Genomic DNA, 6,640 nt, shown 5'->3' with positions numbered 1-6,640 from the left:
ATATTTGAACATTGAGCAATATTTTGGAGCCAAATTCTGGCTCTGTGCAAGTATTCGCAGTTTAAAATTTCGAATTTTTATACAGAAAATATACCAATTACTGAAAGCGACAATGTATCACATTTTGCCCAAACCCTCCCTGTAGTTTTCAAAATATCTCAAACATCCCAAATTCGACGCTTGAGCCATATTTTAGAGCCCAATTTCTGGCTCTCATCACGAATTCGCAGTTTGAAATTACGACTTCTTATACCGAAAATATGCCAATTACTGAGAGCGGCGATGGGTCATATTTTATCTAAACCCCCCCTGCTGTTTTCAAAATATCCCAAACATCCCAAATTCGACGCTTGAACCATATTTTGGAGTCGAATTCTGGTTCTCTGAACGTATTCGCTGTTTGAAATTGCGATTTTTTATACCCAAAATATGCGAATTACTGAAAGCAGCGATGGGTCACTTTTTGCCTAAACCCCCCATGCAGTTTTCAAAATATCCCAAACATCCCAAATTCGACCCTTGAGCAATAATTTGGAGCCAAATTCTGGCTCTCTGCACGTATTCGCAGTTTGAAATTACAACTTTTTATACCGAAACTATGCTAATTACTGAGAGCGGCGATGGGTCACATTTTATCTAAACCCCCCCTGCTGTTTTCAAAATATCCCAAACATCCCAAATTCGACCCTTGAGCAATATTTTGAAGCAAAATTCTGCCTCTCTGCACGTATTCGCAGTTTGAAAAAACTAATTTTTATACCGAAAATATGCCAATTACTGAAAGCGGCGATGGGTCACATTTTGCTTAAACCCACCCTGCAGGTTTCAAAATATCCTAAACATCCCAAATTCGATGCTTGAGCCATATTTTGGAGCCAAATTCTGGCTCTCTGCACGTATTCGCAGTTTCAAATTACGACTTTTTATACCGAAAATATGCCAATTACTAATGGCAGCGATAGATCACATTTTGCCCAAACTCTCATTGCAGTTTTCAAGATATCCCAAACACCCCAATTTCGACGCTTGATCCATATTTTGGAGCACAATTCTTGCTCCCTGCACGTATTCGCACTTTGAAATTACGACTTTTTATACCGAAAATGTGCCAATTACCGGGAGCAGCGATGGGGCACATTTTGCCCAAACCCCCCTACAGTTTTCAAGATATCACCAACATCTCAAAAGCGACGCTTGAGCCATATTTTGGAGCCAAATTATCGCTCTTCGCAGGTATTCGCAGTTAGAAATTACGATTTTTATACCGAAAATATGCCAATTACTGAAAGAGGCGATTCGTCACATTTTTCCTAAACCCACCCTGCAGTTTTCAAAATATCCCAAACATCCCAAATTCGACGCTTGAGAAATATTTAGGAGCAAAAATTCTCGCTCTCTGCACGTATTCCCAGTTTGAAATTACGACTTTTTATTCCGAAATATGCCTATTACTTGGAGCAGCGATGGGTCACATTTTTCCCAAACCCCCCAGCAGTTTTTAAAATATCCCAAAAATCTCAAATTCGACGCTTGAGCCATATTTTGGAGGCAAATTCAGGCTTTCTGCACGTAATCGCCGATTGAAATTACGACTTTTTATTCCGAAAATATGCCAATTACTGAGATTGGCTATGGGTTACGTTTTGCCGAACCCCCCCCCCCCCCTGTAGTTTTCAAAATATCCCATACATCCAAATTTGACCATTGAGCAATATATTGGAGCCAAATTCTGGCTCTCTGCACGTATTCGCAATTTGAAATTAGGGCTATTTATACCGAAAATATGCCAATTACTGAAAGCGGTGATGTATCACGTTTTACCCAAACCCCCCCTGCAGTTTTCAAAATATCACAAACATCCCAAATTCGACGCTTGAGCCATATTTCAGAGCCCAATTTCTGGCTCTCTGCACGTATTCGCAGTTTGAAATTACGACATCTTATACCGAACATATGCCAAATACTGAAAGCGGCGATGGGTCACATTTTGCCCAATCCCCCCCTGCAGTTTTCAAAATATCCCAAACATTCCAAATTAGACCCTTGTGCCATATTTTGGAGTCAAATTCTCGCTCTCTGCACGTATTCGCAGTTTGAAATAACGACTTTTTATACCCAAAATATGCCAATTACTGCGAGCAGCGATGGATCACATTTTGCCCAAACTCTCCCTGCATTTTTCAAAATATACCAAATAGCCAAAATTCGACGCCTGAGAAATATTTTGTAGCCAAATTCTGGCTCTCTTCACGTATTCGCAGTTTGAAATTACAACTTTTTATACCGAAAATATGCCAATTACTGAGAGCGACGATGGGTCACATTTTGCCCAAACCCCCCTGTAGTTTTCAAGATATCCCAAACATCCCAATTTCGTCCCTTGAGCCATATTTTGGAGCCAAATTCTCGCTCTCTGCACTCTCTGCACATACCTCTTTTGATCATCTGCATCACTCTCGTAAGCCTCTGCATCACTCTCCTGAGCCTCTGCATAACTCTCTTGAGCCTCTGCATCACTCTCTTGAGCCTCTGCATCCCTCTCTTGAGCCTCTGCAGCACTCTCTTCAGCCTCTGCATCACTCTCTTAAGCCTCTGAATCCTCTTAAGCCTCTGAAAAAAATTCGACGCTTTCAGTAATTGGCATATTTCTTGTATAAAAATTCGACATTTCAGTCTGCGAATACGTGCAGAGAGCCAGAATTTGGCTCCAAAATATGGCTCAAGGGTCGCATTTGAGATGTTTGGGATATTTTGAAAACTTCAGGGGGGTTTGGGCAAAATGTGACCTATCGTCGCTCTCAGTAATTGGCATATTTTCGGTATAAAAAGTTGTAATTTCAAACTGCGAATACGTGAAGAGAGCCAGAATTTGACTTCAAAATATTGCTCAAGCGTCGAATTTTGGATATTTGGTATATTTTGAAAACTGCAGGGAGAGTTTGGGCAAAATGTGATCCATCGCCACTTTAAGTAATTGGCATATTTTCGGTATAAAAAGTCGTAATTTCAAACTGCGAATACATAGAGAAAGCCAGAATTTGGCTCCAAAATATGGCTCAAGCGTCGAATTTGGGATGTTTGGGATATTTTCAAAACTGCAAGGTGGGTTTGGGCAAAATGTGACCCATCGCCGCTCTCAGTAATTGGCATTTTTTCGGAATAAAAATCTTAATTTCAAACGGCGATTACGTGCAGAGAGCCAGAATTTGCCTGCAAAATATGGCTCAAGCGTCGATTTTTAAATGTTTGTGATATTTTGAAAACAGCAGGGGGGTTTGGGCAAAATGTGACCCATCGCAGCTCCCGGTAATTGGCATATATTCGGTTTAAAAAGTTGTAATTTCAAAGTGCGAATACGTGCAGAGAGCGAGAATTTGCCTCCTAAATATGGTTCAAGCGTTGACTTTAAGATGTTTGGGATATTTTAAAAACCGAAGGGAGGGTTTGGGCAAAATGTGATCCATCGCCGCTTTCAGTAATTGGCATATTTTCTGTATAAAAATTCGTAATTTCAATCTGCGAATACGTGCCGAGAGCCAGAATTTGGCTCCAAAATATGGCTGAAGGATCGCATTTGAGATGTTTGGGATATTTTGAAAACTGCAGGGAGGTTTGGGCAAAATGTGACCCATCGCCGCTCTCAGTAATTGGCATATTTTTTGTATAAAAAGTCGTAATTTCAAACTGCGAATACGTGCAGAGAGCCAGAGTTCGGCTCCAAAATATGGCTCAAGCGTCAAATTTGAGTTGTTTGGGACGTTTCGAAAACTGCAGGGAGGGTTCGGGCAAAATGTGATACATCGCCGCTTTCAGTAATTGGCATATTTTCTGTATAAAATTTCGTAATTTCAGTCTGCGAATACGTGCAGAGACCCAGAATTTGGCTAAAAAATGTGGCTCAATGGTCGCAATTGAGATGTTTGGGATATTTTGAAAACTGCAGGGGGGTTTGGGCAAAATGTGACACATCGCTGCTCTCAGTAATTGGCATATTTTCGGAATAAAAAGTCGTAATTTCAAACTCCGAATACGTGAAGAGAGCCAGAATTTGGCGTTAAAATATGGCTCAAGCGTCGAATTTGGGATATTTGTGATATTTTGAAAACTGCTGCGGGGTTTGGGCAAAATGTGACCCATCGCTGCTCCCAGTAATTGGCATATATTCGGAATAAAAAGTCGTAATTTCAAACTGCGAATACATGCAGAGAGCGAGAATTTTTGCTCCAAAGTGTTGCTTAAGCGTCGAATTTGGGATGTTTGGGATATTTTGAAAAATGCAGGGAAGGTTTGGGCAAAATGTGACGAATCGCCGCTTTAAGTAATTGACATGTTTTCGGCATGTATGCTCCTATACGTATCGCCGCTCTCAGTAATTTGCATATTTTCGGTACAAAAAGTTGTAATTTCATATTGCGAATACGTTCAGAGAGCGAGAATTTGGCTCCAAAATATGGTTCAAGGGTCGAATTTTGGATGTTTGGGATATTTTGAAAACTGCAGGGGGGTTTTGGGCAAAATGTGACCCATCGCCACTCTTAGTAATTGGCATAATTTCGATATAAAAAGTCGTAGTTTCATACTGCGAATACGTGCACAGAGCCAGAATATGGCTCCAAAATATGACTCAAGCGTCGAATTTGGAGTGTTTGGGATATTTTGAAAACTGCAGGGTGGGTTTGAGCAAAATGTGACCCATCGCCGCTCTCAGTAATTTGCATATTTTCGGTATAAAATTCGCAATTTCAAACTGCGAATCCGTGCAGAGAGCTAGAATTTGGCTCCAAAATATGGCTCAAGCGTCGAATTTGGGATGTTTGGGATATTTTCAAAACTGCAGGGAGGGTTTTAGCAAAATGTGATTAATCGCCGCTTTCAGTAATTGGCATATTTTCGGTATAAAAATTCGTAATTTCAAACTGCGAATACGTGCAGAGAGCCAGAATATAGCTCCAAAATATGGCTCAAGGGTCGAATTTGGAGTGTTTTGGATATTTTGAAAACTGCATGGAGGGTTTGGGCAAAATGTGACTCATCGCCGCTTTCAGTAATTGGAATATATTGTTTGGGCCGATTTGCCTAATAAGCCAAGTTTTCATGAATTAATTGTTTTTCGACTACCTAACCTACCTAACCTAACCTAACCTAACTTTTTCGTCTACCTATTATATGTATCTGCAGAATCGAGTTATTAGCTCTTGGACCCCGCCTATCATATATATGTATTTTTACATTATTTATATCTACTACATCTATTTCTCTCTAACACAAACACACACAAACACACACACACACACACACACACACACACACACACACACACACACACACACACACACACACACACACACACACACACACACACACACACACACACACACACACACACACACAAACACACACACACACACACACACACACACACACACACACACACACACACACACACACACACACACACACACACACACACACACACACACACACACAAACTGGAGGCCTACCGTCTAAACGGAGAGAGTTCGTTGGTTATAATCCTTATGGTCCCCGATCGAATCCCAGTTGATGGAATAGCAAATCGACATATTCTTTAACCTGATTCACCTGTTCACCGGCTCCCCTCCGACCGGGGTGCCGGTCGGCCGAGCGGACTTCGCACTGGACTTGTGATCCTGTAAAGTACTATTTTTCATCAAAAAACATCCCAAATTCGACACCTGAGCCATATTTTGGAGCCAAATTCTGGCTCTCTGCGCGTATTCGCAGTTTGAAATTCCGAATTTTTATACCGAAAATATACCATTTACTGAGAGCGGTGGTGGGTCACATTTTGCCCATACCTCCCAGCAGTTTTCAAAATATCCCAAACATCCTAAATTCGGCGCCAGAGCCACATTTTGGAGTCTTAATCTGACTGTATGCACGTATTCGAAGTTTGAAATTCCGTTTTTTTTATACCGAAAATATGCCAATTACTGAAGGCGGTGGTGGGTCACATTGTGCCCAAACCCCCCGCCCCCCTTTCAGTTTTCACAATATCCCAAACATCCCAAATTCGACGCCAGAGCAGCATTTTGGAGTCAAAATCTGGATCTCTGCACGTATTCGCAGTTTGAAATTCCTACTTTTTTTACCGAAAATATGCCAATTACTGAAAGCGGCGGTGGGTCGCATTTTGCCCAGACCCTCTGGAGTTTTCAAAATATTCCAAACATCCCAAATTCGACGCCAGAGCCACATTTTGGAGCCAAAATCTGGCTCTTTGTACGTTTTTGAAGTTTGAAATTCCGACTTTTTATACCGAGAATATGGCAATTACTGAAAGCTGCGGTGGGTCACATTTTGCACAAACCCCCCTTCAGTTTTCCTAATATTCCAAACATCCCAAATTCTACACCATCCCTGTTTCACCTGCGCGACTGCCCTGTTTCCCATCCCCATCCCTGTTTCACCTGCGCAACTGCCCTGTTTCCCATCCCCATCCCTGTTTCACCTGCGCGACTCCCCTGTTTCCCATCCCCATCCCTGTTTCACCTGCACCACTTTCCCTGTTCCCCCTCTTCCTCCCTGTTTCATCTGTACAGCCGGCAGGCTAACCATAGCCCGTGCTTGTTGCCCCGCTCCTGTGCCAGGTAGGTTACGG

Source organism: Procambarus clarkii, chromosome 15 (genome assembly GCF_040958095.1).
Source record: "Procambarus clarkii isolate CNS0578487 chromosome 15, FALCON_Pclarkii_2.0, whole genome shotgun sequence".
Taxonomy (NCBI): Eukaryota; Metazoa; Arthropoda; class Malacostraca; order Decapoda; family Cambaridae; genus Procambarus; species Procambarus clarkii.
Note: the sequence above shows the minus strand (reverse complement) of the source record.